This window comes from Canis aureus, chromosome 23 (assembly GCF_053574225.1).
Source record: "Canis aureus isolate CA01 chromosome 23, VMU_Caureus_v.1.0, whole genome shotgun sequence".
NCBI classification, from domain to species: Eukaryota; Metazoa; Chordata; class Mammalia; order Carnivora; family Canidae; genus Canis; species Canis aureus.
The window spans coordinates 32,361,229-32,374,093 of NC_135633.1; the positions used below are offsets into that span (position 1 = coordinate 32,361,229).

A 12,865-nucleotide genomic window follows, 5' to 3' on the forward strand; every position below is an offset into this window, starting at 1 on the left:
ACTGAAACAAAAGTAATTTATACCTAGAGAGCTAGTGATAAATGAATTTAAAATCAAATAAAACTATTCTAGTTCAGGGGTGCCTGGGTGGCTCAGTTGGTTACACATCTGCCTTTTGTTCAGATCATGATCTCAGGGTCCTGAGATTGAGCCCCTGCATTTCTCTCTGCTGCCCACCACCCTCCGCCCCCACCCCGCCACTTGGGCTCTCTTTCAAATAAATAAATAAAATATTAAAACATATTTTAGTTCAAACCAACATCATTTTTCCTTTATTTCCATTTAGAGACAGTTTAGAATATTCAGTTTGCTTATCTTTAAAATGAAGGGGGTGTTCATCAAACTCTATCTAAGATGCATTGCAATTAGTGGAGAGAGAGAGCTACAAGGAAGGGACTCGAAGAAATAGAGGAAAAAAATGTGGAAGGGAAGGCAGAGGGAGAGGAAGGCCAATGGAGATGGAGTGAGGGTGAGGGAATATTCCACTCATTTAATAATACACAGAACTTGGCTCCGTATTCAGGTATGTAGATGGCCAGGACCCTGTCCCATTGAGTTCCTCTGCCCCCAAGGGTTGGGATCTCCGATGCTCTTGGGGATGATCAGAGTTTCTATGATGTTCTGCCTTTAAAAATATTGCTTCGGGTTAGAGAAAAGACGTTGCCTATTTGTGTAGTGGAGCAACTGACATCTTTCAAAATAACATTGCCAAGCACTAAAGGAAACCCCAAAGGAAAAAAAACAGAATAAATAGGGGGAACAGAGCCATTGCGATGTTCATAAAACAGATTTTCTAACCCTGCAAGAACGAAGTGTGGGGCCTCAGGAATGGCACATACCCAGGGGCTCCTGCCTGGCTCCTTGCCTTCTCAGGGCCAGGTCTCCTCTTTACTGCCACTCAGACCATCTGCAAGAGTCCTTGTCACCTTTCCAACTGAGGCCTCTAAAACTCTTTCTTTAGTTTCCTTGGGTAACTTATACCCAATCTCCTTTTCTTTTTCTTTCTTGAAGAAAATGACATTTCCCCAGTCCTCAGCCACATGGGTTGATGGACATAAGGACAATACAGGCACCTGTTCAGCCGGAAGCATTTTAGGATTTGACTGGGGCTCCGTATCCATGTAGAGAATGTGTCACTCAAACCTGGCTCTTCTGAGAGCTAAACAGAGTCCTCTTAACAATTACATGGAGACAGCAGGCATACACATGGATTGTTCTGGGCTGAATGTGTGGTCACCCTAGGTACAGACTCACAGAAAATAAATACTCTAACCTCAAATTGTTGTCTTAGCTTGTAAGGAAAATTATCACACAAACAGTAATAATAAGTTTGTTTCCTTCTAGAGAAAGAGGAAGGAGGGTGGGATGAGAACAAAAGAGGAAATACTGTAGGTTTTAATCTTTATAAGTACTGGAGTGATTGCTCACAGCTTTTGTCTTTTTTTGTTTATACGGAGAAACCTGTCCTTTGAAATGTTAATTGCTCTATTTCCTCAGTTCTAGGAGGAACACTTGATGAAACCTGAATGTGTATAACAAGGGATGCCAGAAAGAACTCTCTAGCTCCTAGGAAGAGGAATAATTTGTGACACAGTTATTATTGCATATATATCTATGAACTTGGCAATGTGAAGAAGGTAGAGCTGTTCAAATGGATGTCTTGGATGAGATATTTGCATTGGTAGCACTACATTTGGAATTTTACATTGAATTTAGATATATACTAATTGCTCAAAATGTCCCCAGAAAGGTTGTACTATGGCGTCACACGATAGCAAAGAGTTATGACAGGCGGACAATGATCTGCACATCCCAGGCAGTGCAATTAAAGTTAGCAGTTATCACCAAATATCTTCCAGTGGTTCACAGAATTTATGCATCTAATAGAGGTGGAAGCTAACAAGTCATGCTTCAAGAAGATCTACCACTTAGGTGTCTGTGGTCTATCTATCAGAAGCTAAGGCTGACTTCTAAACATAATTCTTGAGAGATATTAGTTCAATTAAGCAAAAAGAAAACTATGTCTCTCACCACAATGCTAATGTAGATCCAACTGTGGTCTCCTTCCACTTGCCTTGAAATCACATCATCGTTTGCAAAGGTGTTAAAATGGATGAAAACTCAGCTCCCCTTGCGATGCATGTGTAACTGCTGATAGCCAAAAGATTCCAAAGAATCCCAAGGATGAAGAAGATTTAGGCTCAAATGTTGACAGTGACACCTAAAATAAGTGGTGTGAGTACGAGTAGATAAATTAAGTCTGTTGATTAGATAATAGGCACTACTAGAGAGTAGTGCACAAGTAACTACACCTGTCACTGCCCCTGAACACTGTCATTGAATCAGTGGTCCATTTCTTAACCGATACTGCCTTAAAGTTAAGGAAATACACTTGCCAGTCCCACAACTTCCTTAATCCTGGCCAGTGGAGGATCCACCATCAAATGTTAACTCAGGTTGCCCACCCTGGTGGGAATCATTCAAGACAACAAGAATAGTAATTAGGACCATATCATTTCTAGAACCAAGAGAAATCTGGCCAAGAATCACCTTTAGCTCTGAGATGAAAGATTTGTATTCTTGATATTGGTATACATCCTAAGGAGAGATACCAGTGGTTGAAGATGTCTGAACTAAGAAATATATAGTATCTGATAGCCATGCCACTGCAGAATAATATACAATAATTTAATTTTGACAGTATTCATGTCACGTCAGCACAGCAATTTAAAACATTAGCCCAATGTGAATTATTGAGTGGCTATTGGAATATTTAAAAGTAAAGGTAAATGCTGGATGAAAACAGATTTATTTGTCTTTAATCCTGAGTAAACCTTAGCCTCAAAGTAAAACAAAGCATTCATTGACTGTGCTACTTAGATTATTTTTTTTTTCGATTTTAAGAGTCTCACATGGAAAATTTAGAATCCACCAGACCACTCAAAAACCTGAAGGAAATGGCCAAAACACATCATCTACAGGGGTAATCATTCTTGTGGTACTAGCACTAATATTCTTCTGTTGTTTATAGAGTATTTACAGAAATATTTTTGTTGATATTATGGACAAGTTATTCTATCCAACTTGCCATAAAGGTAAAAACAGAAGTTTTTGAATGAAGTTAACATTTCCTGTTATGTAATAATTGTACTAAACCATTTGATACTCTGTCCTATATTAATGTTAGCAACTGAACTAAATTAAACAGTATTGTAGAGATATAAATAATTCCTACAGGTGTGCTGAGGGACACACCAGAAATGTTCCTTGCAACTTATTTCAGATGGCATTTTGGGATTTTAAGACATGTGTAATATGCTTTTCAAATGTAATTGCAATTCTGATTTTGCTTTTTATGATGTTAAAAAAACCGAAAAGATTTGAGTATACCAATGTTTTCAACAATGTGCCAACAATCCAGAAGTGATTACATTGTACTTGAAGGGGAAAATGAAATGGAATTGGCCTAGAATCAAAAGTAAAAATAGTAAGGCTTTTGTGAGGTATGGTGATGGGAATGTGGGAACGGATGGAGGAATATGGAAGCAGGTGGGTGGAAGGCATGTATTGACTTTATTTTCTGAAACCCAAATCAAAGTGCAAGGTCTAATGCATCAATGAGAGAAAGGAGAAAAAATTATGGCAGCCCCAGAAAATCCAAAAATTACTGCTCCAGGAGTGCATAAAAAGGTAGTGAAACATTGACAAAGGTACTAATAAAGGGAAGAGAACTACAAAAAGAAACCAGTTATTAGTAAGTGAATTATATTTTTTTGAACCTATTTCTGTTTTCTCCAAATTATTACTAGTCATACAGGTAAATGTGTGGGTATTAAAAAACGTGTTGTTAACTGCCTTCTGAGTACATTTATTATTCTCAATCTGCACTTACACATCAAGAAATATTTTGTGCTAAAAGCAAGGAACAACAGTCTCCAGAATGAACTCTTTTCTTTATAGAAACAAAAGACCTTCTTCTATCACCCACCTCTAGATACTTGCCTCCCCCCCAAAAAAACAAAAACAAAACAAAACAAAACAAAACAAAACAAAACAATAAAACAGAACAAAAAGCCAGAACAGCATCCCGATCATTCAAAAACTATAAAACATGCTCTGAAAAAGTCCAGAATAGATATCATGTCTAGAAGTATATTCCATTCTTCTAAAGGAATGCAATTTATGGAAAGGTCTGAAAGCTTTTCAGGAAGTCTTGAAATATCTCATTTTAATGTCTACCCGTGATTTTTTTCCAATCTGGGGAAAACTATCTCATCATCAACATTTCAATGACATTTGAAACAAAAGCAGGTGTGGTATCAAAGTTTCATTTTTGAGTATTAGGCACACTTCCAATGTGAATAAATGATCACATTTTGAAGAAGACAAAAAAGGAACGCTTATTAATTTTTCAGATATATTTGTCACTTTGTAACAGGATTTCTCTGGATGTTAAAAAATCTCTAGAGGATTTAAATTTTATATATGCATCACAAACATTTGCATTATACACAACTGATCAGCAATTCAATGCTAGCCTAAAGAGGGCTTACCTCTAAAGGGATATAGAATACCTATATACCCAGTGGTGTACCTAGCTGTAAGCATGGACAGAACTCTGAAGGTGTTGGCAGGAGGTCTGAGAATCATGAACACAAAATGGCCCAAGAAGAAAAAGTGCTATTTGAGTCAAGCTTTTACCATAACTTGGCTTATGACCAAAGGTGATAAACAGAAGATAAAGAATCATATAACTCACCAACAAAACCATAAAGAATCATATAACTCACCAACAAAACCAGTTATCTGGGGAGATGGACCTGTGGAAAATCCACGCTCTCAATGACAGATCTGTAAAGACAAAGAGGAAAAGAGTATCGTTACTCTTGCGGAAGTGGAGACATTTTAAAACAGAGACATAGTTGACCATATTCTGGTAGAACTGTATTGCAAGGCAGGCTTGAGTATGTGGTAAGGAGGAAAGGGAGGAATGCGTAGTAGAACTACCTTGCTTCTACTTCTTTAGCCACAACCCCGTATGTCTCTTGTACAGCTATGCTCTCTGGCCCACACATTGGTGCCAGTTCCAACCCTTGGCCAGAAGTACCTGACAAAGTTTTATTGAAAACCCTCTAATGTCCCATTAGGTGTTTTGCTGGTCTTTCTGAAATATAGATCTCATCAAGGTACTCCTCTGCTTAAAATAGCTTCCCACCTTAAGGGTCAAGGCAAAACTCCTTACCAGGTTTTATAGGGCTCTTCAGGAACAGATTCCAGGCTCTGTGCTTTCTCAATTTGCTATCTCCTTCCTGGCCTTCTTAACTCATTTGCATCTCTAGAAAATCACTCACTCACCCTCACCCATAGGCTTTTGAGTATGAGGATCCCTCTGGTTAGAAAGACATGCCTTCCCAGTTGCCATAAGACCTCTTACCAGCCTGGCCTCATTCAGGCTTAGGACTCATTCAGTTATCATGTTCTCCCAAAAGCCCCTCCTGACCACCAATGTTACCTATATGGCTTGATGCAGGTGTATGCCCACCACGTTCTTATAGCACTTTATTTCTAATTCCACTTGAGCATTAATGGTTTGGGTTGTGAAATTTTATCAAAGAATCTGGTCTTTAATCTGGCATTTATAGTTTTGTATTGTTATCGATCTTATTTATTGCTATGCTGTCAGTACTGAGTAGACTTCCTGGCCCATAACAAGTCTCACTCAGTAAGTGTCTGTTGAATAGCAACATAGACTGAATGAATTAGAATATGTTATATCATATTCTATGATATAACAAGTCATATTAGAATATAATAAACTGATTTACTCACTATTTATCAGGCATTTATATACCAGACCCTGACTGAGCTAAATTCATTATAAATATTTGCTTTCCAGTCTTCTTGCCTAGATTTTATCTTCAGAGGGTGCAAGTGACTGGTCTTGATTTTCTAAATCTATCCTTTCTCAAGGCATTTATTATTCAGTCTTCTAGTTTGGGTTATTGGTGCCTAATTATTAAAAATTAGTGTTTGCCTGATGAGACCTGGCTAGGTGGACTTTCTTGAACTAGTCTCTTAACTCAGGTGACTATAGGAGTCTGCCAAAACTCTCATTTGTTTTGAACAAGGCTTTCAGCTCATTTTGTTATGATAAAAGCATTGAAGCTATAAAAGGCCAACAAGCTATTTGGTTTCGTTAAGCCATTTGGTTTAATTTAAGAGGTTGGCAAACTATAGCCCATGGGCTAAAACCAGCCTTGTTTTGATAAAATTTTATTGGCACACAGCCTGTTTTGATAGTTTTAGTGGCACATAGCCATACCCATTTTGTATACATGGTGTCTGTGGCTGCTTTGGTGCTTACAATAGCAGAGTTAAGTGGTTAAAATAGAGACTATATGATCTGCAAAGCCTAAAATTTTTACTATCTGGCCATATATATTAAAAGTTTGTCAACTCCTGATTAGATCTTCTTGTCTAAGGATGGCACTTCCCTTTATGATATTCCTGACAGATTATTATTCAGTCTTTTCACTGAAGAATTTTTAACTCTTGAAAAAGCTCATTTAATTATTTGCTGGAAGATCAAACACAGAAAGAACTTTCTTGTGTTAAATTAAATCTATATCCTACAAAGACATGGAACATGACAAGAGGGAAAATCCACAATGTTAACTTTCTTTGGTCACTTGTATACTCGAATTATAGACTTTTTTTTCCTACTTAATGCTCTTCTAGATTTTTAAAAATATTTTTCTTTAATGAGTGCACATTGCTTAAGTTAAAAATAATAAACGGTTTTACCTATATGTCCTAGATCTGTTTACTCCTGAGTTCATTATGGAGGCAATATAATCTTTCCCATGAATTTCTCTGTAAAGGGAGATTATAAATTCTATACAAGGGTGAAAGGAAAATGTGGTAGCCCAAATAGAAACATCAGGGGAAGTAGACAGCTTCTGAATTATGTTGGTTGCTTCAGTGGGTCTAGAATAAGACAGTAATGATGTTTAAAAGGACATTGAGAATTATCCTATGTAAACAATGTCACATGATACTCTTCTCCCTGGACTTTCTGCTTTAATCTTTTTTTACCAAAATTCTTAGGACCACCTCAGGGCTGGAACTTTAAAGGTCTTTGAACTTCTTCATATAGTCCTTCAGATTCTTCTACATTCCCATCTCAGCAGAATCATACTGCACATGTCCAATGGTAGAGTATTTATGTTCTTCAGAGGCAGCATATCTCATTTTGGTTATACAAAAGTCTTTGATCTCTAATATTGACATTGATCTTCCAGAACCTTCCATCCATTGGTCCTAATTCTCTCGCATGTGACCTTACAAACCATTCTATTCTCTTCTTCACAGCAACTATAGAGAAGTTTAAATTCCTGAGCTTCCTCTTCTTCCAATGGAACATCCCCAGTTCCCCCAGTTTATTTCATTTGACACTATTTCTGGTTCTCTCACTAGCCTTTGTGCCTTCTCTAAATACACTCCAGTTAGTTCCTGTTGTAGCTGTGTTTGCCCCAAGTCAGACTCTCACTGTCACCTTCCCACTTTGATCTAAAACACTTTACCATATTATCTATAGGAAAGACCACGGATTTATGTGATCATTTTTTATATTGGATATTTAGTTTTTTTCTATGTTTCTCCTATTATAAACAATGCCACCTTAAGACCACTTCCCCCCATGTCTTTCTCATACTTAGTACTATTTTAAAGATTTGCTTTCCAGAAATTATTCCTTGTCAATAAATATGTTCCAATTGAAAATATATAATACAGTACAAGCAAATTTTAAAGATCATTGAACCCAATCACCCATTTTAAATAAATGCACTTGACTGAGAATAAACAGTAACTTAACAGGGGAACGCATGCACCAAACTTCAAACTAAAGGATGTTTTTATTATTCCCCTCTTCTACTCCTACTCTACCTCAAAACTACTATTTATATCCATTTAACAAGGCACATGAAGTCCAGGTGAATAAAGTATATACCTTACAAATAGATACAGAGACTTAAAAATAATAATAATAAAAAACAAATCAAGAAATTACACAAAACAAAATCCACTCAAGAGGATATATTTTGAAAATATTTTATTTTCAATAATCTAGATTGCTATAGGAAATAATCTGAAGGGCATGAATTTTTAGAATACAAAGCTTTCTATATAGAGAATAGTGTTTAATTATTTACAGTTCATGGAACTATTCATCTTTTTTCAAGCTTTCCTATATGAGGAAGGTTCTTCCATTATAAACATGTATATATAAATAGAGCTTCTTGGATTATATACAGTATTTGCCTCCAAGGCCTTAAAAGACTTCCAAACACTAGTGCCACTTTTAAAATCCTAGATACTGAAAATGCTGATCCAGGGCTCACTTGGAGCAAGACAATTTCTATGTGCCAATCAGGCAGAGAACATCCTCCAGTGCTCTCTCTAATATGTTAACTTTGGAAATACTTTTCCTTTTCTCTCTCTCTCTCTCTCTCTCTCTTTATTTCTTACTCTCATTTTGTATCAGTGGAGGGAGTATAATGAACACTTTTCCCTTGAGTTTTATGAATCCTTTAATTAGTAGATCTCCCATTTCCACTGACTGCCAAACATCATGTTGAACATTATGAACACAGCTATAAACAGATAGATGTGGTCCCTGCCCTCATGATTTTCACCATGCTAAGTCCCCTTCATAGTTGCTGCAAACAATCACTATCATCTTTAAATCTCTGATTCTGGCTTTACCTTTCTCGTTAGAAAACTGCTAAGAAAATAGATTATTTAATGAGGCAAAGTAGCAGAATCATTTCAGAATCTGATCAGTTTACAATTATCTCTATTTAAGCCCCGTACCTCCTATCATACAATAGACTCTTGGCAGCTACTTTGAATAAAGATACTACATTCCTGGCCACAGTTGCTTGGACCAAGTGCTGCCATCTTGGTCCTCAGAGTTTTTTCCGAAGAAGTTTGGAAGTTGGATCCAAGAATATTAGGGTTTTTCTTTTCAGATGGCTGAATTGTAGTGTGTACATTTGGGAGCTTTTTTCTTGTGGACCAGAGACCAAAGAGACCAAAGAAAGCCAATCCTCAAAGGAAGAATAAAAAGTGGCCATACAAAGAGGGACAGAGATGAGAACTAGAGAGAGTCCAGATAGTGTTCTGAGCTTTATTTGTATTATTGACTTTGTTTTTTTTAAGAGACAACAGTTTTCTCTTGTAATAAATCCCACTGTTCTGCTTAAGCCACTTTAGGCTGGTTTCTGTAACTTAAAATCAAGTAACCTAACTAATATGCTGGGGGTGGGATGGTGGGGAAGGTGTTATCTCAACAAATCCAAGTATAATGGTCTCATAGTGAGGGTAATTGCAGTTACTCTAGGAAACATTGCTAGGCAGTGGTTATAAGATAAAAGGGATTTATATGCCTACACTTGATGTAAGTTAAAAGGAAACATGAAAATGAGAGATAATAAAAATTCAGGGCCGCCAGAATTTCAGAGTTAGTGCAAAGAGTCTTCTTAATCAGAGAGAAAGAGTTTTGGAGATGTAAATTAAAGAAAAAATAGGGATGAATTTTAGTTATAATCATTCAAGATAAAGCATTAAATACCACCATTGCATTTAAAGTAATGAGACTGATTGTTTTAAAATGAAGACACAAATTTAAACATAAAAATCATACCTGACTCATTAAAATGGTCACCTAAAAAAGGTGGGATGGTTATCCCAAAAAGCTGTGTAAATCAATTCTAGAATGCTCATTGTTCAGATCACACAGTACACAACTAAAGAGAACACTAGACAGATCCCAGTTTGCTTCATAATTACCAGCTATATCACACCAGGAAAGCCACTGAAACTCATGTAGGCTTTAAGTTTTCATCGGCAAAATAAGGTGATATATATGCAACTTCAAGGATTTCCATGAGAATAAATGAGATACTGTAAGTACCATTGGATCTAGTATAAAATCTGTCACTTCATATATGTTGGTTCTCTATCTTTTTGGCCTTTGATGATACATTTATGTTTTTGGTCAAGCCAAAAGGCACTTGAAAGAAAGATTAATAAATACTGACAAGGTGAGGAAGTGTTTAAAGCAAGGAGAGATTTTGCAATAAATATTTATTTAGCATTTAATGTTTGCTGGTTCCAGTGCCAAACTCTCAGATAATGAGACATGTTAACTTCTCTCATATTAACTATACACACGTAAACTTTGATTTTTCTTAATCACAATTGACATTCCAAATGAGAACACAGGTTTCAATAGAACATGACTATTTCACAGAAACTGGATCCAATTATTTTATTCCAATGGCACATGTCCCAAAATGGGTAAACATTTGAATAAATGAACAAGTCCTTCTCTAGCAAAAGGTATTGTGATTGACTACTTCCCTAAAGGTCTAGAAGGACTATAAGCTTTGTAAAGTAAGCTGATCTGTTTCTGCCAGATTAAATTCCCAATTTTGAGCATATTGTCTGATACACAATAGGTATGTAGGAAGGAAGGAAAAATGAAAGGAGAGAAGGAATGAAGGGAAAGGAGGTGAAGGGAAAAGATAGGAAAGGAAGGGAAGGGAAGGGAGGGAGGGAGGGAGGGAGGAAGGAAGGAAGGAGGAAGGAAAAAAGGAAGGAAGGAAGAGTTTGGGGTCAAATAATCTTTAAAGTTTTTCTATCATGAATACTTTAAGATTCTATAAATCTATTTCTAGAAGATGTATAGTGGCAGAGGACCCCATGGAGTTCTACCCTGATGCATCTACTGGGACAATGATATAGAGAGCCTAGTGCTTTTTATAACCCATTAAGTAAGAAATGAAACAATTTGTCACAAAGTTAAATTCACCTAGATGCCCCAGTTGTGAGTTGAAGTAGAAAGAACAAGGAATCAACTTCAGAGGTCCATTTCTCCTGACTGAAGTGTATAATTACCATCCAGGGATGGGAATACACTCCTAGGAGGGAAAGCTCATGGACAGCACACTGTTTAGGGCAAAGGCACCATCCATCTACCCTTGTGCCTGAAATGTAGGTAAGCACACTTACTTCTTGAGTAGGTCTAATTTGGGGGTGAATAAGAGAGAAAGATCAGCAATATAAGTACTAGAGTGCATGCAACTTTGCTGTTAGGTCTCTGGGAGACAGTGTAATTAATTTAATTACAGACATTCAGTTACTTACTCCGTGTTTACCAATTGAGAAGGCCAAGTTATAGGAGAGTACTACATGGGAGGAACCACCAACCTAGTCTTAGAATTCAGGGAGAATTAAAATGAGAGTTAAACGTTAAGAGGTAACACTTCAGATAAGAGAATGGATGTGTAGGGGTTGGCCAGCTGAAGAAAGGAAATTCTAATGATTAGAGGGAAAGTTGCATATTTGGGGAAGTTATAAGGAGTTCAGTGTGGCTGTGGCATGGACAAAAGAGGGACTTTGCAAATCATGCTCAAGGGTGTGTGCTTTTGCCACAGAGCAGCAGGAACCATTGAGGGAGGCAGGGAGAGCAGTTAGAGGATTGCTCAAGCCATTCAAGTGAGAGATGATGGTGATCTAATCTAGAGTTATAGCTGTGAGAATAGAGAGAAATGGACAGACTAAGAGATAATTGGGTGGTAAGAATTTTAAGTCTATCTCTGTTTTACAGATGGTTGAGGTCATATTTTCTCTGTGGTTTGGATCCCTCATTACAGGACTGGGCATAGACCAAGTGCTTAACAGAACAGTTATAATCATTACAGTGGTGCTAATCCATTGTCATCACTTTTGAATGTTGGCCAGGGTCTGGCCTTTAGCTATGGTGTGATATTATCCAGATACCACATGGAGCCTGGGGGATATTTTTTGTTTTTTAGCTTGTCAACACCCAAGGTCAGGGACTCCATCTGCTTCCCTTCCATGAAGCTATGAAACCACAGCATAACTAATGCAACACAATAGAGCAACGAGTGACCCCAATTTTCCCGTTGGTTTGAAAGCCCTGTGATCAGCTCTTCTCGGGGCTTTCTGGGATCAAGCTATAACAGGGTGGGGGACCTCTGCACTTTGGCACCACCTCTGCCCCATGCATGCCACAGTTAAATGTGCAATTTTAAAAGACGCAGAATTGAGTTCAGAAAGTGGCTGCTGTGGCTGTGAGTATTTGATCTTGTGACTTGGGAGTCTGTGGGTAGTAGATATACATAGTCTTGATTCCAGTCTAGTCTATGTAATCTTGTAGCCCCAGAAATATGGATTCCTGTCCTTGCTCCATCTCCTCAAGGTAAGAATATAATCTTATTTGTTTTGCTTATTGTCTATTACCTGTTACTCTAAAGAGAAGGGGGTTTTGTCTGTTTCATTACCATGTCTCCAGTGTGTAGAATAGTACCTGGCACAGAGTAGGTGCTCAACTAGTATTTGTTGGCTAATCAAATTGTGTGAATGAGCTCGAGGAAACAGATCAGATTTCAGGTTTATTCATGTTTCAAATGGGATTAATCATACGTGTTTTCTACCCTTTTTGGGGCTCTTTTCAAGCTAAAATGTCGAATGGAGGGCCCCAAGTCAGATGTTCAGCAGCCATCTTTTGTTTTTTATCTAGTGCTAGTTCATTATGTGTTTTTGTCTGTTCGCCATCCATCCATCCTCCTATCCACCCATCACTGTAGCTTAGCACCTACTATATGCCTTGTAGAGCACCTACTACTATTCCATACCAAGGATTCTGCTTAGACACTACATTTACCATCTCTGATGTTTACATCAATACTTCAGTGTGATTATCTATATTTTCTTTTTGTAAATGAGGAAGCTGAGGTTCAGCAAATTCATACAGATAGAAAGTGACAGAGCACGG

General features: G+C 37.4%; 1 protein-coding gene across 2 annotated transcripts in view; it reads right to left on the bottom strand.

The window, feature by feature from the left end:
* The window catches only part of TENM4 (teneurin transmembrane protein 4), a 2,712,352-nt gene that overhangs the window by 996,422 nt on the left and 1,703,065 nt on the right, over positions 1-12,865 (bottom strand). For both annotated transcript variants that reach the window (XM_077867222.1, XM_077867224.1), the window contains one exon: positions 4,791-4,851. The gene's annotated coding sequence lies outside the window, so the exon portion shown is untranslated. The remainder of the gene's footprint in view (positions 1-4,790; positions 4,852-12,865) is intronic.